Consider the following 26,862-nt stretch of genomic DNA (forward strand, 5'->3'; position numbering starts at 1 on the left):
GCAGAGTAACCCCCTTCTTCCCCATAGGTATAGGCAGAGTTACTCCCTTCCCAATAGGTATAGGTAAAGCAACCCCCTTCCCTCTTCCCCATAGATATAGGCAGAGTTAAAAAATAAAAAATAGTTATGCTCACCTGATGTCCCACGCAGCAATCTCCTTGGCAGCAGGGGCCAGCGTCTTCTCCCCTCCAAAGTACAGGCGCTGATGAGTGACATCATCGGCGCCTGTACTGCGTGCTGCGTGGGGGCGGAGGTCATGTCTCCTCTGTGTAAGCTGCAGATGCAGCTCAGACAGAGGGGACGCCTTCTACTGTTTGTGCGTGTATCGGAGAAGGCAGTGCTGTCTGCTGGGGATCTTCGGCAGCCGGGCCGGGCCCTCGGACGATGTCTGATCAGACCAGCCGGTCAGTCCGCCCCTGATAGACGGAGCCCATTACTAAGCCAAAGCTTAACGTTAGCCCCAAAAACAGCTAACGCTAACCCCCAATTATTACCCTGGTACCCACCACCACAGGGGTGTCGGGAAGAGCCGATACCAACAAGCCCTGAGCGTCAAAAATGGTGCTCCTGGGCCTAGGCAGTAACAGACTGGCATTATTTAGGCTGGAGAGGGCCAATAACAATGGTCCTCGCCCACCCTGGTAACATTAGGCTGTTGCTGTTTGGTTGGTATCTAGCTGAGAATAAAAATACAGGGAACCCTATGCGTTTTTCTTTTATTATTTAATTATTTATGGGGGAAAAAACGCATAGGGTTTCCCTATATTTTCATTCTCAGCCAAATACCAACAAAGCAGCAACAGCCTGACGTTACCAGGGTGGGCGAGGACCATTGTTACCCTCTCCAGCTTAAATAACACTAGCCTGTTATCGCCTAGGCCCAGGAGCGCCATATTTGACGCTCTGGGCCTGTTGGCACCGGCTCTTCCCGGCAAGCCTGTGGCGGTGGATATCGGGGTAATAATTGGGGGTTATCACTGGCTTAGTAATGGATTCTGTCTATAAGACAGCTTCCACTACTAAGCCTGTAAAGTAAATTAAAAAAAGACATGTTTAAAAAAACTTTTATTCCAAAAAGCACTCCCTCACAAGCCCATGTTAAGCACTTTATTAACATTAAACAAAAAAAAATAAAAAATACACTGGTCATCGTCGTAGTCCACAAGATACACGGATATGACATGAGAAGGAAAAAAAAAAACAAGGAAAATAGTTTAGTACATTTATTGTAACCCTACTGCACATTTCCCACCCGCGCCGCACTGCATTACTACAATTCTCAGCATGCTCTCACAGTAAGGACATAATGGGAGTTGTAGTCATGCATGCAGCAGGGCTTTGGGAGAGATGTGCAAGCGGGTGACAAGCTTGTTACCTGCCCCCACTGCATGACTACAACTCCCAGCATGCCCTTACAGTAACACATCCCCCCCGTGCCGCACAACTACAATTCCCAGCATGTTCTTACAAGAACATGCTGGGAGTTGTAGTAGTGTTGCGTGGGCAGACAATGTGTGGGCAGGTGACAAGCTTGTCACTAGAGATGAGCGAACTTACAGTAAATTCGATTCGTCACGAACTTCTCGGCTCGGCAGTTGATGACTTTTCCTGCATGAATTAGTTCAGCCTTCAGGTGCTCTGGTGGGCTGGAAAAGGTGGATACATTCCTAGGAAAGAGTCTCCTAGGACTGTATCCACCTTTTCCAGCCCACCGGAGCACAGGAAAGCTGAACTAATTTATGCAGGAAAAGTCATCAACTGCCGAGCCGAGAAGTTGGTGACGAATCGAATTTACTGTAAGTTCGCTCATCTCTACTTGTCACCCTCCTGTGCATCTACTACCCGCTCGTCCCAGCATGCCTTTGAAAATGAAAGTAAAAAAAGTCACACAAAAAGTCTAATTTGCGACTTTTTGTGCGACTTTTCGCACAGCTTCGCTCCCCGACCACCTGCCCACATCTACCACCCACCCGCTAGCTATTGCAGGACTACAAATACCAGCATGCCCTTACAGTTAGGACATGCCTGGAGTTGTAGTCCCAACACCTTGCAGGCAGGTGGTAAATGTGAGTGGGTGCCGGGGAGCGAAGCTGTGCAAAAAAGTCGCACAAAAAGTCACATGCTTTTTGAAAATGCTATCATAGGCAAGTTTGTAAGCCAGGTCTGACCTTTCTTACACTTGCGACTTTTTTAAGGGGATTTGTGACTTTTATTTGCTTATGTGCGACTTTCGCAATTATAAATCCTGGACCACTGCAAAGTAAAAACTGAAAATCGCTTAGGTAGGGCAGATTGGTATTTTTTGTTTACCCACAAAATTCACACAAAAAATAGCTTAGGCGCACGTGCGACTTTTGTAAGCAAAAAAAGCTGCTTAAATCCCTTGATAAATCTCCCTAATTTTCCTTTGTAATTTGCAGGCCACAGGTCCTGGTCTCTTAGCAGCACATGTCTACTTTAAAATGCATAGGTAAACCTTTAGCAACCAATCAGATTGCTTCTTTCATTTTTCAGAGGCTTTTTCAAAAATGAAGGAAGCAACATGATTGATTCATACTCTGGTCCCCGGTTATTAGTGGTGTACCCCAAGGTTTAGCACTGGCTCCACTTTTGTTTAATTTATTCATTAATGACATTGAGGATGGGATTAACAGCTCTGTTTCTATCTTTGCAGACAACACCAAGCTTTGTAGCACAATACAGTCTATGAAAAACATGCAAAAGTTACTAATTGATTTGGGTGTGGGCATCCACTTGGCAAATGAGGTGCATAAATGTTAAGGTATGCATCAGGGTATTAATAATGTGCCTGCATCATACAGTGGTCCCTCAACATACGATGGTAATCCGTTCCAAACGGACCATCATTTGTTGAAACCATCGTATGTTGAGGGATCCGTGCAATGTAAAGTATAGGGCAGTGGTCTACAACCTGCTGACCTCCAGATGTTGCAAAACTACAACACCCAGCATGCCCGGACAGCCAACGGCTAGGAGGCACAGGAGGAATAGACAGCTCATTGTCAGGATAGCAGAAGGTCAGGGCAGGCAGCACAGTAGCGTAGTTAGGAACCTAGCAAATGGTTAGTAGGCAGGCAGCAAGGAGCAAGGTCAGGTCATGGAGCAAAGGATCAGATACAGAGAGCAGGGCAATAACAGGAATGCTTTCTCTCAGGCTCCAGGCAACAAATATCCAGCAAGGAAGTGAGGAGGGTGGAGGAATTTATCAATGAGCCTCCGGTGAATTACACTGAGTGCACTGGCTCCACACTGGAAAAAGCTCAGGCGCGCCCTAGGGGACGGGGACACGCGCGCCGGAGCAGAGAGGCAAAGGCGGGAGCAGGAAAAGCACCAGATGAGTGATGGACTGGGGCTCGCATGCAGGGGCGTCCCGCGATGCGAGTCCCAGCCCCGCTGGCAGCAGCAGGTAAAGTGACCATGCGCTCACGGCCAGCATGTGCAGCCAGAGCACATAATGTAACAATTATGATCAACAGAGTGTATTCTATGATTTTTTGAATTGTTTTTTTGTTGCTTTGCTGCTACTGTCCTGCACCTCAACGGTTCTGTTTCTTAGCTACAGTACCCTGTATCTCAAGAGTTTTGTCCTAAGCTGATGCACAAAGCCTGCCAAACCCTATCTTCCCTATTCAGAACACATACTACCATTCCCTGTATATCATGGGTTTTGTATTACAATTAGAACTTAACTTTTTTTTTTTTTTACACCTCCCAACTATGAGATAGCTGGAAGAAGTCTTTATCTTAGACCCTGAACCTTCAAGGGCAACTGCCAGACCACCCTAGCCAGAGATGACTTTATAAGTCCTCACTATTGAAGCTGTTCCCTAAATCCTATTTTCCGGAATTCCTTTAGATTCTCATGATCAATTACTAGGTTGTCCTCCAGGTTTTAGAGTTTGTCCCCTGATACAGCCATTTTCCTGTTCCCCATACACAACACAGCCCTGAATGGACACAGCCAAAGTCTTCTCTGGACTTGGGTATTGTACCACTCATATGCCATGGTACCCAGACCAGGCCAACTACCCCTACAGCTTTGCAGACTTCCTGGAGTAAACCTTATGGTAAAGGCTTATGTAGCAGTGTTCAGGATACAATAATAGGTCTACCCTATCCAAAGACAAACCCCAACCAATAAAGGTCATTTCCACTGCCAACCTGTGACACAAAGCCACATCCATGTAGCCACATGCACTTCCCTCCACTACCTCAATACATTTCTGCATAAGGACTTCCTGTTTTGGTCCTTAGAAGCTTTATTGCCCCATTCCCAACATTTGGTTCAACAAAGTGGGACCAGCTTGCTAATATGTTGCCAGGTGTGCAGACCCTCAGCAGTCATACCTAGCACTTCCTGTCACTTACTATGCGCTACTAAATATCGCCAACCACCTCTTTATATAGCCTCTTACCATCCCTATATGCCATGTTTTGACTCCTAGCCAACACCAGATTTCACATATAGGCATCCTCTAGTATCTGTCACCCAGTAGAGTCTCACTCCTTTACCCAGCTGCCACAAATTGTTTGCAGAATGCTGCCATTGCTATAAACCTTAGCAATACTTTAGTCCTTATCTTTACTTTATACTGTAAAAGTGTGCAATAATAAAATGATACATGTGCAGACCATAGGCTGTAAGGGGATTGCCCATTGTTAACAACTTACAGCCTTACCAATATAAGATATTTAGCCTCTGTGATGAAACAATCAGTAGAAATTATTGTAGAAGACAAAAATATGGAAGGACACTAAAAATAACTGCACGAAAATGTGGGGCATCTTGGGATTAGTCTGAGAAATTCACACAAAATAACACTTTGTTCCGGAAGCACCAGGGGGCAAACAGTAAGAAGCCAATAATTTTTGAACATATATCCAAATGGTGTCAGATCAGTTTGGCTTTCTTTTTAAGGCTAGAAATGTTATTTTTAACCTACTCAGTTGTAATATTACGAACTTCACATAAATTGTTGACATTTGTTATCAAGCCTGTCCTCACAAAGCTCCAGATTTATAATGAACTGTTTTGCAACAATGGTCCTCAAATTGTCTTCTAAGGACTTAGAATATTTTTTTCTAAAGGAATAAGGCTTTAACCCCTTAAGGACCGAGCCAATTTTCACCTTAAGGACCAGAGCATTTTTTTGCAAATCTGACCACTATCATTTTAAGCATTAATAACTCTAGGATGCTTTTACTTTTTATTATGATTCCGATACAATTTTTTCTTGACATATTCTACTTTATGTTAGTGGTAAATTTTTGGTGATACTTGCATCATTTCTTCGTGACAAATTCAAAAATTTACTGAAAAATTTGGATTTTTTTTTACTTTGAAACTCTCTGCTTATAAGGAAAATGGATATTCCAAATAAATTATATATTGATTCACATATACAATATGTCTACTTTATGTTTGCATCATAAAGTTGACATGTTTTTACTTTTGGAAGACATTAGATTGCAGCAAAGTGAAGGAGAAAATTCAAAATCTTCATTTTTTACATTGGCATGTTCTTCTAGAGCCATTGTAATTTGTAACTTAATTTCTCTCGAGTAATAAAATACCTCATATCTGGATGTAAAGTGATCTACAGGTGCAGTAGAAGGCTCAGAAGGGAAGGAGCGACAATGGGGTTTTGGAGAGTGAATTTTGCTGAAATGGTTTTTGGGAAACACATGGTATACTATTTTGGAAACTCCACCCCTCAAGGAGCGGAACAAGGGGTACAGTGAACCTTAACCCCTTAAGGACTCAGCCCATTTTGGCCTTAAGGACTCAGACAATTTAATTTTTACGTTTTCATTTTTTCCTCCTCGCCTTCTAAAAATCATAACTCTTTTATATTTTCATCCACAGACTAGTATGAGGGCTTGTTTTTTGCGCGACCAGTTGTCCTTTGTAATGACATAACTCATTATATCATAAAATGTATGGCGCAACCAAAAAACACTATTTTTGTGGGGAAATTAAAACGAAAAACGCAATTTTGCTAATTTTGGAAGGTTTCGTTTTCACGCCGTACAATTTATGGGAAAAATGACATGTGTTCTTTATTCTGAGGGTCAATAAGATTAAAATGATACCCATTATTACATACTTTTATATTATTGTTGCGCTTAAAAAAAAATCACAAACTTTTTAACCAAATTAGTACGTTTATAATCCCTTTATTTTGATGACCTATAACTTTTTTATATTTCCGTATAAGCGGAGATATGGGGGCTCATTTTTTGCGCCATGATCTGTAATTTTTTTTGATACCACATATGCATATAAAAAACTTTTAATACATTTTTTATAATTTTTTTTTAATAAAATGTATTAAAAAAGTAGGAATTTTGGACTTTTTTTTTTCGTTCACGCCGTTAACCGTACGGGATCATTAACATTTTATTTTAATAGTTCAGACATTTACGCATGCGGCGATACCAAATATGTCTATAAAAAAAATTTTTACGCTTTTTGGGGGTAAAATAGGAAAAAACGGACGTTTTACTTTTTTATTGGGGGAGGGGATTTTTCACTTTTTTTTTCTTTTACTTTTACATTTTTTTACATTTTTATTACACTTGAATAGTCCCCATAGGGGACTATTCATAGCAATACCATGATTGCTAATACTGATCTGTTCTATGTATAGGACATAGAACAGATCAGTGTTATCGGTCATCTCCTGCTCTGGTCTGCTCGATCACAGACCAGAGCAGGAGACGCCGGGAGCCGCACGGAGGAAGGAGAGGGGACCTCGGTGCGGCGTTATGAATGATCGGATCCCCTTGAAGCAGGAAACTCACTGTAAACCCCCACCCGTGTGGATGTACCCTGTACATTCATATGGGGAGGGTGCAAACCTCATCCAGCTTTTGCAAAACAACAACTCCCAGCAAACACTGACAGACCGTGCATGCTGGGAGTTGTACTTTTAGCAACAGCTGGAGGTACACTGGTTGGAAAACCTTGAGTTAGGTTCTGTTACCTAACTCTGTATTTTCCAACCAGTGTGCCTCCAGCTGTTGCAAAACTACAACTCCCATCATGTACTGATCACCGAAGGGAATGCTGGGAGATGTAGTTATGCAACAGCTTGAGGCACGCAACTACAACTCCCAGCAACCGTTTGCTGTTTGTGCTTGCTGGGAGTTGTAGTTGCGTGCCTCCAGCTGTTGCATAACTAAATCTCCCAGCATGCCCTTCGGCTACCACTGTATAGTGGCCTCCAAACTGTGGCCCTCCAGATGTTTCTAGGCAACAACTCCCCTACTGTCTTCCGTCATCAGCAGGATCGCCGCCACACCCGCAGAGGAGGATCACCGCAACAACCGGTAAGGGACCTCCACCACCACTCACAGGACAGTTCCCAAACTCTGCCCGGACTACCATGGGTGGGCAGAGTGGGGGAACTGAACTCTAACCCCCCCCCCTGATCTTTTATTGGTCGGTCGCTTCTGACCGACCAATACAGGGATAGGAGGGGTGTCAACCCTGCCACCTCACTCCTATCCCTTCAGGGAGATCGGAGGTTTCTTGGACAGCCCCGATCCCCCTTATTTTCACCGCAGATCGCAGGTCTGGATTGACTCCCCTAGGCATTGGCACGGGATGCCTGCTGAACGATTTCAGCAGGCATCCCTTTCCGTTTACCGCCCGGTTACCGGCGGTGAATGGAAACGCCGAGGGCGTACAGGTACGCCCTCGGTCCTTAAGTCCCCGGACGCGAGGGCGTACCTGTAAACCCTTGGTCCTGGGGGCGTTAAAGGGGTACTCTGCCTTAGACATCTTATCCCCTATCCAAAAGATAGGGAATAAGATGTCTGATCGTGGGGGTCCCGCTGCTGGGGACACATGCAATCTCTCCTTCGGACCCCCCCCCCCCCCCCCGAGTCATCACTGCATGGAGCTAAGTTTCCGTGCATGATGACTCACGACACAGGGGCCGGAGTATCATGACATCACGGCTCCGTCTCCTCATGACTTCACGCCCAGCCCCCTTAATGCAAATCTATGGGAGAGGGTGTGACGGTGGCCACACCCCCTCCCATAAGCTTGCATTGGGGGGCGGAGTGTGACATCAGGAGGGGGCGGAGATTTGACGTCACGATACTCCAGCCCCTGTATCATGAGTCATCACGCATGGAGCAAACTTAGCTCCATGCAGTAATGACTCGGGGGCTGCAGGAGAGATTGCGGGGATCCCCAGCAGCGGGACCGCGTGATCAGACATCTTATCCCCTATCCTTTGAATAGGGGATAAGATGTCTAGGGCGGAGTACCCCTTTAAGCATTTGCTGTTCAATTTATTCAACTGGCAAAAGAGTTCATAAAAGCCATAATATATATATTGAAAAAAGCTTAAAAAAATTTAGATACATTTTGCTGCCTTTCTGTAGCACACCTGTCACAGGTCACAAACCTTGTTATATATTTGTAAAGAGAAGCTTAGTTTGGAACCACTAATGTGGATTATTTAGAGCAGAATTTTCATAGCACAGTCAAGTACTCCCATCAGGTCATGTTTTCTGGATTTCTTTAGTCTCTCACAGGTGAAATAATTATGGTCAGTGCATCAGGCATCACCACAGATATATGACCTGTAAAAGATTACCATAATCCTGAAAACATGACCTCTTGGGAGTTCTTTTAAATACTGATTTAAAAGATATGCTTGTGCCGTCGCATGCCTCCCGAAGTTTAACCCCTTCCCACTATAGGATGTATGTGTACGTCCTATCTACAGGTACGTTCCCACAATAGGACATATGCATGCGTCCTACTGATCTTCTGCTATGCACGACGTGCTGCAGGAGATTGACTTCGGGACCCAGGTGTCAATCACAGCCGCAATCCCACTGCAGCTGCCGAGACCAAGATCACATCGGTATGTTTGTTGTATGTAAATTGTTTGAGGGTTTTCTAAGAGATGCTATTTTGGAGTATATTGATAAAAATAAATGTATGACTCCATATTAGCATGGCTTTATGAGGGATCGGTCCTGTCAAACTAACCTGATAAGCTTTTATGAGGAGGTGAGCTCCAGACTGGACCAGGGGGAATCACTGGATGTCGTATATCTGGATTTTTCCAAAGCATTTGATACAGGGCCACATAAAAGGTTGGTGCATAGAATGAAAGGGATTGGGCTGGGGGAGAATGTGTGTTAGTAGGTAAGTAACTGGCTCAGTAATAGGAAACAGAGGGTGGTTATTAATGGTACTTATTCTGATTGGGTGACTGTTACTAGTGGGGTACCACAGGGGTCAGTCTTGGGTCCTATTATATTTAATATATTCATTAATGACCTTTTAGAGGCTTTGAATAGTAAAGTAGCAATCCTTGCAGATGATACTAAACTCTGTAAAGCAGTAAACACTATAGAGGACAGTGCACTGTTACATGGATCTGGATAGGTTGGAGGTTTGGGCTGGGAAGTGGCACATGAGGTTCAACACTGATAAATGTAAGGTTATGCACATGGGGGAAGAAAAATCTGGGCTGGGATTATGCATTAAATGGGAGAACACTTGGGACGACTGACGTGGAAAAGGATTTGGGAGTCTTAGTTAAAAGTAAATTTAGCTGTAGTGACCAGTGTCAGGCAGCTGCTGCCAAGGCAAATAAAATCATGGGGTGCATCAATAGGGGCATAGATGCCCACGACAAGGAAATAATTCTACTGCTGTACAAATCACTAGTCAGACTAGTGAGATAGAATACTGTGTACAGTACTGGGCACCAGTGTACAAGAAAGATATAGTGGAGCTGGAGAGGGTTCAAAGACGGGCAACCAGAGTAATACGGGGAATGGGAGGACTACAGTACCCAGAAAGATTATCAGAATTAGGGTTATTTAGTTTAGAAAAAAGAAGGCTTAGGGGCAACCTAATAACTATGTATAACTATATCAGGGGACTGTACAGTGATCTCTCCCATGATCTATTTATACCCAGAACTGTAGTTATAACAAAGGGCCATCCGCTGTTTTTAGAGGAAAGAAGGTTTCTACACCAGCACAGACAGGGGTTCTTTACTGTAAGAGCAGTGAGACTGTGGAATTCTCTGCCTGAGGAGGTGGTCATGGTGAACTCTGTAAAATAATTTAAAAGGGGTCTGGATGCATTTTTGGAGAATAACATTACAGGTTATGGATTCTAGATCTATAGGGACTGAAGGTTTATCCAGGGATCTATTCTAATGCCATATTTGGATTCGGGAAGGAATTTTTACCTTTAGTATGAGGCTATCACCCATTGGTGATAGTTGCCATGGCAGCAGGAAGCCAGCTTATGGCTTCCTGTCTGGCATGTGTCTGGCATGGGATGGATCTCACAGGCTGAGTGTCAGTGTAATATCGGCAGTTATCCTATGCTGCAGTACAGATGTACTGCAGCATAGTATATTGTAAAAAGTATTTAAAAAAAAAGGTTTGTCAGTAAATAAAGTGTAAAACAAAAAAATTAAATGTCCCATTCCCAATAAAGCCCTGTATTATCACAAAAATATTTCTATACTTCATAGGTATTGACACATTTGTAATGACTTATATAATTAAACAAATCTTTATCCCACATAATGAACACCATAAAAAAAACATAAGAATCGCTATGTTCCAAAACGTAGAATAAAAATTATCCAAAAGTAAGGTTGTATCTCAAAAAGGATGTATCTCAAAAATGATACCAATAAAAAGTATAGCTCGTCCCGCAAAAAATAAGTCCTACACAATGCGGTCAGATGAGAAATAAGAAAGTTATGGAACATGGAAACACAAGAAAGATTAAAAAAGGATTTTGTTATGATAAGGAAAAAGAACACAAAAAAGCTATATAAATTGAGTATCGCTGTCATCGTACAGACTCACAGAATAAAGATGACGTTATTTTTACCAAAGATGGGAGGGTATCCGGCTTCACAGCATGACTGTTAAAATTTCAAGCTTTAATTAACTCCATTAAAACATAGATAGAAGGGGTTAAAACAAGCGAGCCGACACGTTTCGGACCTCAGGCAGGTCCTTATTCATGGCAAGTAACTAACAGTACTGTACAGGTTTATCTAGTGTACCTGATATGGTATGGTGCCTAGACGCCGGCTAGCGTGGATGGGAGGATCTGACGGCAGATCCGGTGGATGTCAGGTGAGGGCAGCTTGAAACAAGCAAGCTGCGTGGAAAACCCATATTGGATTGATTATTCGGCTGAAGACAAGTGTTAAAGCTGCACCATGTGTGAACGTAGGTCTATAAAATAATCTTCAAATAGTAAAGAAATAAGGGGATATAAGACACACGTAACCGTCATAAAATGCATGTGCAGACCTAGAATTATGAAGTTCCACAGGCAGACGGCCTGCTTCTCCGAGCTCCAGCGCCTTCAACGTTCCTGACGTCTCCCTACAAAGACTGTACTGGGCTAGGTGGTGAGTGAGCTGAGTGGCTCCCTTTTTCAATTTTGCTCAATTGTTATTTTTACCACACGGTACTTAAAAAAAAAACTAACTTTCAATTTTTTCATAATATTTTGGAATTTTTCACAGAAAATGCTGCATGTGTCAACAAAAACTCACCACTATTAGTAATAAAAGTACAATATGTTATGAAAAACATTCTCAGAATTGCTTCACTCAGTAAAAGCCTTTGATAACTTATTACCACATGCCAGATATGAAAAATGGGGCTTGGTTAATAGGGTAAAAGTGATCAAGCTGTTAAGGGGTTAAAAGAGATCAAGCTGTCAGGAAAGCAAGGGATCCAGTTGCCTAAGAAACTGTATGATAACAATGAGTCATACCTGAGACTTGTATATATTATTTTAAGGGATAACACGTCCATTTGTCCTACTTGGGTAACCATCTACTAGCCAAGAGAGATTTCTTCAATAAGCCACTAACTACGGTATATTATATACAGTAGACACCCATCAAACTTATTGGAAATTTCACAAGAAAAACAATGATGTGCTGGGTTTTAAAGTAACTTTATTCTTTCATGAGTTATTTACAAGTTTCTGACCACTTATAAAATGTGTTCAATGTGCGGCCCATTGTGTTGGATTGTCAATGCAACCCTCTTCTCCCACTCTTCACACACTGATAGCAACACCGCAGGAGAAATGCTAGCACAGGCTTCCAGTATCCATCTCATGAAAGAATAACGTTACGTTAAAACCAAGCACATCATTGTTTTTCTTGTGAAATTCCCATTAAAGTTTGATGTGTCACATGACCCTCTTCCTATTGAAAAAACAAAAGTTGGATTCAAAATGGCCAACTTCAAAATGGCCGCCATGGTCACCACCCATCTTGAAAAGTTTCCCCCCTCACATATACTAATGTAACACAAACAGGAATTTAATATCACCAACCATTCCCATTTTATTAAGGTGTATCCATATAAATGGCCCACCCTGTATAATGCCGAATATATACTCCCCGCAGCTCAGCGGAGTTGATCGGGATCATCACTGGGAAATCGCAATGTCCCGATCAGCTGACAGGACAGCGGAAGGGTCCTTACCTGCCTCCTCACCGTCTGATCGGTTCTTCAAGGCTCCAGTCAGCCATGGCAGGCTGGAGCATTAAAGTATCGATAACACTGATCAATACTATGCTATGGCATTGCATTGAACAGTGTATGCAATGTAATGATTGCATGTAATAGTCTCCCTATGGGGACTAAAAAATTGTGTAAAAAAAAAAGAAAAAAAATTGTTAATAAATGGGATTTAACCCCTTCAGTAATAAAATTTTAACTCACCCCCATTTTCCCATAAAAAAATAAGCATAACAACAAAAATAAACGTGGTATAGCCGTGTGCAAATGTCCGAACTATAAAAATATAATGTTAGTTAAACTGCGCTGTCAATTGCATTTTTTGGTCACTTTGTATACCCTTAAATAATGTATAAAAAGGGATTTAAAAAGTTCCATTAAAACAAAAATGGTACCGATGAAAACTACAGATCACGGCGCAAAAAAATGAGCCCTCACGTATACAGAAAAATCTAATAAATTATAGGGGTCAGAAGAGAACATTTTTAAACATGCTGATTTTCATACAAAAAGTTATAATTTTTTTTAAGAAGTAAAAAAAAATATGAAATCTATACAAGTTGGGTATCGTTGTAATTGTATGGACCTACAGAATAGAGATAATGGGCCTCATTTACTAAGCTGAAACCAACCAGTTTTTGCCTGGTTATTTTGGCGCAGAGTGTCTGAGACAAAAATGGCAGGAAATATCGACCTAGAAAAAGCTGGTCAGAAAATGTTCCCGACTTTTCTCAATAGTAAATAGAGAGGAATCCTGCAAGTCTGAAACAACTTTTCCCACTAGTAAAAACCCGAAACTCTTAGTAAATGAGGCCCAATGTGTAATTTTTTTACCAAAAATTGCTCTGCATAGAATCGGAAGCCCCCAAAAGTTACAAAATTTTGTTTTTTTTTAAAAAAATTCAATTTTGCCCCACAAATAATTGATGTCATTACAAAGTAAAATTGGTAGCACAAAAAAAACAAGCCCTCATTATAGGTCTGTAGGTGGAAAATTGAAAGCATATGATTTTTAGAAGGTGAGGTAGAAAAAATGAAAGTGCAAAAATGAAAACAATGTGTGTTAAAATTGCTATACCAAGAAGGACAAGTCATAGCATTGTGGAAATGGCAGGATTGATAGACATGTTGATTATATGTAAATGATAAAGAATACACTATTCAAACCCTACACAATGGGGGAGATTTATCAAAACCTGTCCAGAGGAAACATTGCTGAGTTGCCCATAGCAACCAATCAGATCGCTTCTTTCATTTTCCAGAGGCCTTTTCAAAAATGAAAGAAGCGATCTGTTTGGTTGTTATGGGAAACTGGGAAACTTTTCCTCTGGACAGGTTTTAATAAATCTCCCCCTATGTGTCATGCGATCTATGTGGTTATGAATATGAATGGTTGTCTGAGGAATGTTCTACCACTCCTTATTAGTGGGGGTATCAGAACGGTAACCCTGGCTGATCAAAACTTTTGACATGTCTCTGTGACATGTCAAAACTTTTTCAAGTGAGAGATGCACTTTAAAAGTAATCTGTTATTTGTTTTTGCTTATAAGAGCTGTAGATACAGTTGGATAGCTGTAAGGGTATAAAAGCAAACGGCACCTTTCCTGGTTGCCACACTTTTTTTATTTTTCAGGAGACAGGGGGCCGAACTGCTAAAGTGCCACAGCCTTGCGCTCCTTTTCGCTTACCCTCACCTCTTAGCCCCTTTTGATTGACAAACACAGCCCTGTATGTCAGTCAAGGGAGGACTGAGAGGTTAAGGGGAGGGTGGAGGCATGTCAGGTTGTGGCATTTGAGTGGCTCGGCAACACCTTCTTGACGCTTGTCTGAGAAGTAAGGCAACCACCATCAGCTCCAAGATAGGTACAGTTTGCTTTTCTACCCTAACAGCTAATCAACAGTGTCTGCAGCTCTTAGTGACAAATAGAGCTGACAGATTCCCTTTAAAGCATACCTGTAGTTTCTATAGGTATTTCGAAATTCAGCATGCTTTTGTTCAGAGTGGTAACAAGGTCATTTTAGTGATTTTACTGATGGAGATCAAGCTCTGTAGTAGATTTTTATTTGCGTAAAAAAGTTGTACGTACTTGCACACCTGCGACTTTTTCATACATGCTGCGACTTTTTGATTTTTGCTTATTCCAAAGCACATTACTGAAATCTGCTCACATAGTAATTATTTTTTTTTTACTTTGCAGTGGTCAATTGTTTATCAAATGTCACTATTTATGAAGAAAAGTTGCCAACTTGGTCCAATCTGGCTTACAGAAAGTGCATACGTCTGCAGAAAAGGACATTAACACTCACTTTAACAACTGTTCTTGTTCTTCATCATGAAACAAAGCTACTACATTAATGTTAATGTTAATTATAGAAAATATTTATTATATACTAATAGTTCTATTAATTTTAAGGTTGAAAATACACACTGCACACCTTGTTAATGTTAGGACACGTGTCACGATGCCGGCTGGCAGGTGGTGGATCCTCTGTGCCAGAGAGGGATTGGCGTGGACCGTGCTAGAGGATCGGTTCTAAGTCACTACTGGTTTTCACCAGAGCCCGCCGCAAAGCGGGATGGTCTTGCTGCGGCGGTAGTGACCAGGTCGTATCCCCTAGCAACGGCTCAACCTCTCTGGCTGCTGAAGATAGGCGCGGTACAAGGGAGTAGACAGAAGCAAGGTCGGACGTAGCAGAAGGTCGGGGCAGGCAGCAAGGATCGTAGTCAGGGGCAACGGCAGAAGGTCTGGAATCACAGGCAAGGAACACACAAGGAACGCTTTCACTGGCACTAGGGCAACAAGATCCGGCGAGGGAGTGAAGGGGAAGTGAGGTGATATAGGGAAGTGCACAGGTGTAAACACTAATTGGAACCACTGCACCAATCAGCGGTGCAGTGGCCCTTTAAATCGCAAAGACCCGGCGCGCGCGCGCCCTAGGGAGCGGGGCCGCGCGCGCCGGGACAGAACTGACGGGGAGCGAGTAAGGTACGGGAGCCGGGGTGCGCATCGCGAGCGGGCGCTACCCGCATCGCGAATCGCATCCCGGCCGGAGGTGGTAACGCAGCGCCCCGGGTCCGTGGAACCGACCGGGGCGCTGCAGTGAGGGAAGTGTAGCGAGCGCTCCGGGGAGGAGCGGGGACCCGGAGCGCTCGGCGTAACAGTACCCCCCCCCTTGGGTCTCCCCCTCTTCTTGGGGCCTGAGAACCTGAGGATCAGACTTTTGTCCAGGATATTGTCCTCAGGTTCCCAGGACCTCTCTTCTGGACCACAACCCTCCCAATCCACTAAAAAAAAAGTTCTTCCCCTGACCTTTTTAGAGGCCAAAATCTCTTTGACAGAGAAGATGTCCGAGGAGCCGGAAACAGGAGTGGGAGGAACAGATTTAGGAGAAAAACGGTTGAGGATGAGAGGTTTAAGAAGAGAGACGTGAAAGGCATTAGGGATACGAAGAGAAGGAGGAAGAAGAAGTTTGTAAGAGACAGGATTAATTTGACACAAAACTTTAAAAGGACCAAGATAGCGTGGTCCCAACTTATAGCTCGGGACACGGAAACGGACATATTTAGCGGAGAGCCATACCTTGTCTCCAGGGGAAAAAATGGGAGGAGCTCTTCTTTTCTTATCTGCGAATCTCTTCATGCGAGAAGAAGCCTGTAAGAGAGAATTTTGGGTCTCTTTCCATATGGTGGAAAGATCACGAGAAATTTCATCCACAGCGGGCAGACCAGAGGGCAAGGGGGTAGGGAGGGGGGGAAGAGGGTGACGGCCGTACACCACGAAAAACGGAGATTTGGAGGAAGATTCAGAGATTCTGAAATTATACGAGAACTCGGCCCAAGGTAGAAGATCTGCCCAGTCATCCTGGCGGGAGGAAACAAAATGTCGTAAATAGTCACCCAAGATCTGGTTAATTCTCTCTACTTGTCCATTGGATTGAGGATGGTATGCAGAAGAAAAATTTAATTTAATCTTGAGTTGTTTACAGAGAGCCCTCCAGAATTTAGACACAAATTGGACGCCTCTATCCGAGACGATCTGTGTAGGCAACCCGTGAAGACGAAAAATGTGTACAAAAAATTGTTTAGCCAACTGAGGCGCTGAAGGAAGACCAGGAAGAGGGATGAAATGTGCCATTTTGGAGAATCGATCAACGACCACCCAAATAACAGTGTTGCCATGGGATGGGGGTAAGTCAGTAATAAAATCCATACCAATCAGAGACCAAGGTTGTTCGGGGACAGGTAGAGGATGAAGAAAACCAGCGGGCTTCTGGCGAGGAGTCTTATCCCGGGCACAGATAGTGCAGGCTCGCACAAAGTCCACCACATCAGTCTCTAGAGTCGGCCACCAATAGAAGCGAGAGATGAGTTGCACAGATTTCTTGATGCCCGCATGACCTGCGAGATGGGAGGAGTGACCCCATTTGAGGATCCCAAGGCGTTGGCGTGGAGAAACAAAGGTCTTTCCTGGAGGAGTTTGCCTGATGGAGGCTGGAGAAGTGGAAATCAGGCAGTCAGGAGGAATGATGTGTTGAGGAGAGAGTTCAATTTCAGAGGCATCTGAGGAACGAGAGAGAGCATCGGCCCTAATGTTCTTATCAGCAGGCCGAAAGTGAATTTCAAAATTAAATCGGGCAAAGAACAGAGACCACCTGGCCTGACGAGGATTCAGCCGTTGGGCAGACTGGAGGTAGGAGAGGTTCTTGTGATCGGTGTAAATAATAACTGGAAATCTTGATCCCTCCAGCAGATGCCTCCATTCCTCAAGTGCTAATTTAATGGCTAGAAGCTCTCGATCCCCGATGGAGTAGTTCCTCTCCGCCGGAGAGAAGGTCCTGGAAAAAAAACCACAAGTAACAGCATGCCCGGAAGAGTTTTTTTGTAGAAGGACAGCTCCAGCTCCCACTGAGGAGGCATCAACCTCCAATAGGAAGGGTTTAGATGGGTCAGGTCTGGAGAGCACGGGAGCCGAAGAAAAGGCAGACTTGAGTCGTTTAAAGGCGTCTTCCGCTTGAGGAGGCCAAGACTTGGGATCGGCATTTTTTTTTGTTAAAGCCACAATAGGAGCCACAATGGTAGAAAAATGTGGAATAAATTGCCTGTAATAATTGGCGAACCCCAAAAAACGTTGGATGGCACGGAGTCCGGAGGGGCGTGGCCAATCTAAGACGGCAGAGAGTTTATCTGGGTCCATTTGTAGTCCCTGGCCAGAGACCAAGTATCCTAGAAAAGGAAGAGATTGGCATTCAAACAGACATTTCTCTATTTTGGCATAGAGTTGATTATCACGAAGTCTCTGAAGAACCATACGGACATGCTGGCGGTGTTCTTCAAGATTGGCAGAAAAAATCAGGATATCGTCCAGATATACAACAACACAGGAGTATAGGAGATCACGAAAAATTTCATTAACAAAGTCTTGGAAGACGGCAGGGGCGTTGCATAGACCAAAGGGCATGACCAGATACTCAAAGTGTCCATCTCTGGTGTTAAATGCCGTTTTCCATTCATCCCCCTCTCTGATGCGGATGAGATTATAAGCACCTCTTAAGTCCAGTTTGGTAAAAATATGGGCACCTTGGAGACGATCAAAGAGTTCAGAGATGAGGGGTAGGGGGTAGCGGTTCTTAACCGTGATTTTATTAAGACCGCGGTAGTCAATGCAAGGACGTAGAGAGCCATCTTTTTTGGACACAAAGAAAAATCCGGCTCCGGCAGGAGAGGAGGATTTACGGATAAAGCCCTTTTTTAAATTTTCTTGGACGTATTCAGACATGGCAAGAGTCTCTGGGACGGACAGAGGATAGATTCTGCCCCGGGGTGGAGTAGTGCCCGGGAGGAGGTCAATGGGACAATCATAAGGCCTGTGAGGAGGTAGAGTCTCAGCTTGTTTTTTGCAAAAAACGTCCGCAAAGTCCATATAGGCCTTAGGGAGACCGGTTACATGAGGAAGCACAGGGACACGGCAAGGTTTACTGGGAACCGGTTTTAAGCAGTCCTTGGAACAAGAGGGCCCCCAACTCTTGATCTCCCCAGTGGACCAATCCAGGATTGGGGAATGGAGTTGAAGCCAGGGAAGTCCAAGAAGGATTTCAGAAGTGCAATTGGGGAGGACCAACAGTTCAATCCTCTCGTGATGAGATCCGATGCACATTAGAAGGGGCTCCGTGCGGAAACGTATAGTACAGTCCAATCTTTCATTGTTTACACAATTGATGTAGAGGGGTCTGGCGAGACTGGTCACCGGGATGTTGAACCTGTTGACGAGAGAGGCTAAGATAAAATTTCCTGCAGATCCAGAGTCCAAGAAGGCCACAGCAGAGAAGGAGAAGGCAGAGGCAGACATCCGCACAGGCACAGTAAGACGTGGAGAAGCAGAGTAGACATCAAGGACTGTCTCACCTTTGTGCGGAGTCAGCGGACGTCTTTCCAGGCGGGGAGGACGGATAGGACAATCCTTCAGGAAGTGTTCGGTACTAGCACAGTACAGGCAGAGATTCTCCATGCGGCGTCGTGTCCTCTCTTGGGGTGTCAGGCGAGACCGGTCGACCTGCATAGCCTCCACGGCGGGAGGCACAGGAACAGATTGCAGGGGACCAGAGGAGAGAGGAGCCGGGGAGAAGAAACGCCTCGTGCGAACAGAGTCCATATCCTGGCGGAGCTCCTGACGCCGTTCGGAAAAACGCATGTCAATGCGAGTGGCAAGATGGATGAGTTCATGTAGGTTAGCAGGGATTTCTCGTGCGGCCAGAACATCTTTAATGTTGCTGGATAGGCCTTTTTTAAAGGTCGCGCAGAGTGCCTCATTATTCCAGGATAATTCTGAAGCAAGGGTACGGAACTGTACGGCATACTCGCCAACGGAAGAATTACCCTGGACCAGGTTCAACAGGGCAGTCTCAGCAGAAGAGGCTCGGGCAGGTTCCTCAAAGACACTTCGAATTTCCGAGAAGAAGGAGTGTACAGAGGCAGTGACGGGGTCATTGCGGTCCCAGAGCGGTGTGGCCCAAGCCAGGGCTTTTCCAGACAGCAGGCTGACTACGAAAGCCACCTTAGACCTTTCAGTGGGGAACTGGTCCGACATCATCTCCAAGTGTAATGAACATTGGGAAAGAAAGCCACGGCAAAACTTAGAGTCCCCATCAAATTTATCCGGCAAGGATAGTCGTATTCCAGAAGCGGCCACTCGCTGCGGAGGAGGTACAGGAGCTGGCGGAGGAGATGATTGCTGGAGCTGTGGTAGTAACTGTTGTAGCATAACAGTCAGTTGAGACAGCTGTTGGCCTTGTTGCGCAATCTGTTGTGACTGCTGGGCGACCACCGTGGTGAGATCAGCGACAACTGGCAGAGGAACTTCAGCGGGATCCATGGCCGGATCTACTGTCACGATGCCGGCTGGCAGGTGGTGGATCCTCTGTGCCAGAGAGGGATTGGCGTGGACCGTGCTAGAGGATCGGTTCTAAGTCACTACTGGTTTTCACCAGAGCCCGCCGCAAAGCGGGATGGTCTTGCTGCGGCGGTAGTGACCAGGTCGTATCCCCTAGCAACGGCTCAACCTCTCTGGCTGCTGAAGATAGGCGCGGTACAAGGGAGTAGACAGAAGCAAGGTCGGACGTAGCAGAAGGTCGGGGCAGGCAGCAAGGATCGTAGTCAGGGGCAACGGCAGAAGGTCTGGAATCACAGGCAAGGAACACACAAGGAACGCTTTCACTGGCACTAGGGCAACAAGATCCGGCGAGGGAGTGAAGGGGAAGTGAGGTGATATAGGGAAGTGCACAGGTGTAAACACTAATTGGAACCACTGCACCAATCAGCGGTGCAGTGGCCCTTTAAATCGCAAAGACCCGGCGCGCGCGCGCCCTAGGGAGCGGGGCCGCGCGCGCCGGGACAGAACTGACGGGGAGCGAGTAAGGTACGGGAGCCGGGGTGCGCATCGCGAGCGGGCGCTACCCGCATCGCGAATCGCATCCCGGCCGGAGGTGGTAACGCAGCGCCCCGGGTCCGTGGAACCGACCGGGGCGCTGCAGTGAGGGAAGTGTAGCGAGCGCTCCGGGGAGGAGCGGGGACCCGGAGCGCTCGGCGTAACAACACGTACATGCTGGCGTACCCACAAAAATTTTAAATTAATGATGTGTTAAAATAGAATAAGGCACAAAATAATTGTGTAAGAATTTTTACAGACTACGTAAATAACCCATATTTGGTACAAAAAATTTTCCTTAAAAAAATAAACATCCGTAGTAATACAGATTCATGCACATTTTGGGGTGGGTAACGTACTAAGCCGTTTTTGTGGCTTCACTATTGTTTATGTGCCTGTTGGTGCTGCGCTGTCTTCCTTCCTGACGTAAACTCCGGCCACAGCACAGAAAGGCAAGGCTCCACCCACCAACGTCACAAAATCCAGGCTCAAAATAAAACAAAAAAGCTTCCAGAGTACGGATATTCATGGTGCGGCATAGTATGTTTTTCATGTTTTTTAATTTCTGATGGGTAGATGGGTTGTTGTGGGATAGTTGGAGTGCAGCTATTTAGTGCCAGTCAGGGTGTCAACCGATGCGGTACGCCTCCCTCCCCATCACTCTCTAGCAACTCTGCTGGTAATAAAGGGTAGATAAAGAACTTCGGCTATTAATAATAATTATTAAAGGGAGAACTTTTCTGCTTTAAAAAAAAAAATGCTTTTGTAAGGGGGTTTCCCGGGTTTTGCTTACATGTGATTTATTTATCAAGGCCATGCGACTATTTGATAAATAGGTCACATGTAAGCAAAAGTAAGTGAAAAAAATATTTTCATATAAAATCCATACGTTTTGAAAAGAATGATACATCTCCTTCAGTTGTTATTGAGCCCCTTAGAACCCCCTTCATAGTGCAAATCAATTTCTAATTTCCACTTCAGGTGGTTGGACAAGAACTAGACTGTTTGCTTATAGTACACACACAGGACTTCCTTTGCCAATCATAGCACAGCCCACATTTCTTCCTGCTATGCAGTGACATAGTGCTATTGAAATTCCACTGGACTGTACAGGCTGGCACTGTGCAGATGATTTACATAGTATAGTTGTAAGTTGGGGGATGAAGGGGATTTCCTTGCTTTCCAAGGTGATATGTGAGCAGAAATGAAAGAAGCAGCAAGGAAGGGGTTACACTAAGCACTGAACAGCTGCTAAGTAGCCAAGAGGAGATAGATTACATTGCAACACTGTGGACATACAGCAATAGATATACTGGTATTCACACAGGAGAAAGCTCCCTTAAAGGGGTACTCCACTGGCCAGTGTTCCGGCTGCTTTCAGAACATTTAGTTCCGAACGATGTGCGCATGCTGCTGGGGTCAGCCACGCAGCCTCTTGACATCAGACCACGCCCCCTCAATGCAAGTCTATTGGAGGGGGCATAGCGGCCGTGACATCACAAGGGGCATGGCCGACCCCGGCAGCGAGTGCACAGAATTCGGAACTAAATGTTCCCAATGCAGCCAGAACACTGGCCAGGGGAGTACCCCTTTAAGGTTTATGGGTGATAGGAGAAAGAAGGAAGCCTTGATTTACCTTTCATGCATATTGTGGATCATCTTAGGCAGGCAGACTGGCTTAGCTTGCTGGTACTTAGCCCAGGCTTTTTCAGACTCTCTCTTATTCTCTCCTGCACATATCACATTCTGAGCCCCAACCACACTTCCCGTGTTCTGTCCTAATCTAGCTATTACTTTAGACAGATATTTCTTCTTCACGGGCAGTGTATATGAGAATCCAATTTTTTGGAGTAAATAAATAAAAATGGACAAAGCTGTAAATGAAAGGGGGTTATATGTTTTTTTTTTTTTTTTTTAGAATCTCCTAGGACACTGGAAAATAAGTTGATAGCATGTTTTCCCACAACTGACTAGTTGAAATCTGTTAAGGAACCTGCAGCATCACCCCAAGGAAAATGAAGCATTACATTTTGTGCTGATCTTCAGATGTGCTTCGTCCTCCACGGGCACAGAGGCACTTTTTGCAGCCCCCTAATCGATGATGGTAAAAATGTTCTACCTATTTGAAAATTGGTTTCCTAAATCAGACAAGCAATTTAGTGTATATAAGGTGTAGTGTGTGTGTATATATATAAGTAACATCTGCCGTTTCATGTCCTTACAGCCATGCTGAATATATAAGATGCTGTAAGTACAATATACACTTAACTGATTAACATAAACAGTATAAAAAAACATTGCCAAGTAGAATGTTGAAATAATTAAGAACTACATAAAATACATCAAATGTCATGAGAAGCCATATAAATGCACACAATACTAAGCAGGCTGTTCCAATTTTTTCATTTACTGTGCAATTGCTAAAAATAAATGAATCGTGATCTGACCCCAGACATGTTGCCTTCACAGTTAGAAAGGGTTGATTGGAATCACAGATTGCTTGGCCACTGAGCAAATGGAAATGTTTTCTGTTTCTAAGCAGTGTTGTCAATATGGATACGGTTGGTTGCATCCAAAACATTTGATAATGAACAAATTTGATGTGAACCTACAATGTATTTAACCCATTCACTGTGACTCGCAAACAGTTTATTCCAACATTGTTATGATACAAAACACGTACACAGAAATAAATCATCTTAATTAATCTTCCATAGAATGCCTGGCATTTAGATGAGATGGAATGCCGTATAGAAATAGTACATAATAACTGAAGAACAGATGCAATGCAGATTGTAAACCTGTCTCCTGTAATAGCATGTGTGGAAATGTCAGCACATGTTAGTAACAGAAACAATATATTACTGAATGAATTTTATTATAGATACACATAGAGTGAGGAGAGATAACATAAATTGACACAATATACCTATATAGCTTGCTTTACGAAAGAGCTTCATATGTAATGACTTGTGAAGAGCAGATACCGGTGTATTATCTTGTTTGGATAATGCTCTTTCACCCATAAATTACAAGAGATATAAGATGTCATTGTGTCTTATCAGATTTATGTGACATGCACAAAGGTTACTTCTATATGTCACTTGTATGTGGTCATATAAATCCTAGGCGACTTCTGCTTTCCAGTAGGGAATATGTTCTAAAATATTTATGTCTGACCCTGAGACTTAGGCTATTTAGACAGTACAGGGATTATGCTCAGAATCTTTCCTTCTCTCATCAATATAAAGCGATTTATTCTGGCGACAGCCGGTGTTATCTGACAGGTCACCTAATAATATTCCTAATGTCTAGGGTTTCAGTCATCACTATTGATGGCTCAGAATGGTTGAACTCTATCCTTGACCATTGTTATGTGATCCAGAATTGCACGTGTTCTACATAGAATGTTCTGCATTTGGGTTTAATGAAAATACTCATAGTCCATGTACATAAATGTACTGTAGGCTTTAAAGGAGTACTCTGATTTAAAAATGTATACCCCCCAAATGTCTCCCATGGCTGTATCTCTCTGGCCATGTACTTTTTACTCCAATCGGTCAAGCCTTTCTCCCGGTGTGGTGCTCGGTATTTCATGGCACTTCCTGGTTATGGTGGTGTGGAGGATGACGTAAAAATCATTATCCCACATGCTGCTTTGCTGCAAGTTCCTATCCCTCCGTGCCTCCCTTCTCCGCAACCCCTCTCCTCCCTCCTGCTCTCCCCTGCCTAATAATGTCAATAGTAATGCCGCCCATGCCCCTAACCCCACCCCAATCATCTGTGTCTCCCTCCCCCTCCATTCTCTGGCTACAATATGAAGATAACTAACTTGCTACTAGAATATCCCTGGTAGTTACACCAGCGTCACTATCAGGGATATCATTGGACTACAGATGACCGATCCCGGGATGTGCAGTGTGCAGGCACGTCTGGCGCAGGAGCTTGCCCGCTATGTAAAACTTACTAAGTATTTTTGAGAATATCCCTGGTAGTTACAACAGCGTAACTATCAGGGATATCAATGGCCTAAAGAGATCACATGTCCGGTCCCGGGAAAGGATTAGTGCGCAGGCGCGTCCGGCTCGCGCTGATAGGCTAGGGGCATTGTGAGGTGTTTGCACAGCCCAGCGAATGACGGCTGTGCAAACGAAGATTGTATGAATATGTAAATGGTGGAAGTGATCGAGTCGCGGCTAGGGGGGACGGCATAGAGCGGGGAGGATCCTGAACAAGGTGACGTTTCGTTACCAAGATGGCTGCGGCCCGGGAACAAAATTCATAATTGTGACAGACAGCCTGTACTTCCGGATTTCGGAAAAGTCGGGGATGCGTGGAAGTAAGACAACGGAGGTAATTGAGGTTGTTATATAACTTATTGCTGGCTTTACAATGGGATAAGATAAGTTTGCTTCAGAGTACTCCTTTAATGTGGCTGTATCAACTACAATATAGCATATTTAGTAGAGGTTTCATCAGAATGATAATTTACAAGTATATATGTCTTTCACTCCCTATATTCAGTGCCTTTCACGTTCTTGTCACCTGCACCTCAAAAACATCTTTAGAATCCGCTCGTTTCTCGCTATTGAAACCGCTAAAACTCTCATTCTTTCTTTGATTCACTCCCGGCTTGACTATTCTAACTCTTTACTAATTGGCCTTCCCTTTTCTAAACTCTCCCCTCTCCAGTCCATCCTCAATGTTGCAGCCAGACTCCTCTTCCTTTCCAGCCATTACATTGATGCCTCCCCCCTTACTTCACTGGTTACCCATTCAGTCCAGAATACAGTTCAAAATCCTCAGTCTTACACACAAAGCTCTCTAGAATGCTGCACCTCCCTACATCTCCTCTCTTATCTCCGTCTACCATCCAGTACATTCTCTCTGCTCTGCTAGTGATCTAACACCAATATCTTCTATAATCCAAACCTCTCACTCCCATCTCCAAGACTTCTCGTGCTGCACCAGTTCTCTGGAATGCAATGCCTTGATCCCTCAGTCTCAACCACATCCACAGTTTTAAACGTGGCCTGAAGACACATCTCTTCCAGCAGACCTTCCAGCAACATTCTCTAGTTGGCTTCCATTACTACCACTTTGCCCCTTTTGAGACCTCCAGGTCTTGGATATATCAAAAGATTCATATTTGACAGTCTGCCCTTATTCTCTATGTACTTAAGACCTTCAGAGATTAGCTAGTGACTGGTTTACTCTCCTGTATGTAACCTTTTTATTTATAAAATATGGCTGGACCATTGTATCAATAAAGCCTTTTATGCTTTCTGTCTCAATCCCATTCCTCGTAGTCTGTAAATTCTCGTGAGCAGGGCCCTTACTCCTCCTGTTTGAATAGTTAGTGTGTAATATTGTTATTTCTGATACTTGTCTTTATTTGTACCCCAAAATTATAAAGTGCTGCAGAATCTGTTGGCGCTATATAAATAAAATGATTATTACGTATTCTATACACCACAAAACATGTTAGGGTTAGTCTATGAATGAACATAGAGGAAGGACTCACTGTCTATTAGAAATACTCAAGGGGTTTGGGGGACTATATTTATTTATTTATTTATTTATTTATTTAAATACACATTGGCCCTGATTTACTATTGTAAACCCGACATATTTTGTGCCAGAAATTCTGTCTGCGCTGGAATTTGCACCAGAATTCTGTCTGTGCCAGAAATGAAAAACCTGACAACTCTCTATTTTACTGAGAAAACCTGAAAAAGGGGCGTGTCTGTCGGGAAAAGGGGGCATGGTCACAGAAAAAGGGCATGTTTCCAACATGTAACAAAAACCCAACATATTTACTAAGGTTTCCACAGAAAATGTGGTGGATTTGAGCTGAGGAAAATCCTACAGATCTGAACATGTGTAAAAAAATAAATGTAGGGAATAGTGCAAAATGTAGGGAAAGCTTAGTAAATACTGTGGAAAACATTGTAGGGAATTAAAACCCACAAAGAAACCTACACTCCACTCTTAGTAAATCAGGGACATTGTCTTGACTTAAAAAAAATAGTGCATAAAATCTCAATTGGTTTTAAGCACAGGTACCTAGAGGTCCAGGGCAATAATCTGCCTACAGCTTGCTTTGGGCATGAAAGGGCAATCCTCTATATTAGGTCATTTCCATGTTGCTACATAACAGCAATAATTAAGTCATCAGAAATTTATGAAGGGCAAATTTTTGCAAATATACAATGCATAGGACAGAAACAAATCTACACCACATCAAGCTAAATTCTAGAAAAAGTCTTTTATCACACATCGTGCAAACTTTTAATACATTTCAATGCAAAAAACAAGGTCTCTACTTCATCATCTAGGAGGGAATACATTTCACAAACAGACT

This window comes from Hyla sarda, chromosome 4 (assembly GCF_029499605.1).
Source record: "Hyla sarda isolate aHylSar1 chromosome 4, aHylSar1.hap1, whole genome shotgun sequence".
In the NCBI taxonomy this organism is placed as follows: domain Eukaryota; kingdom Metazoa; phylum Chordata; class Amphibia; order Anura; family Hylidae; genus Hyla; species Hyla sarda.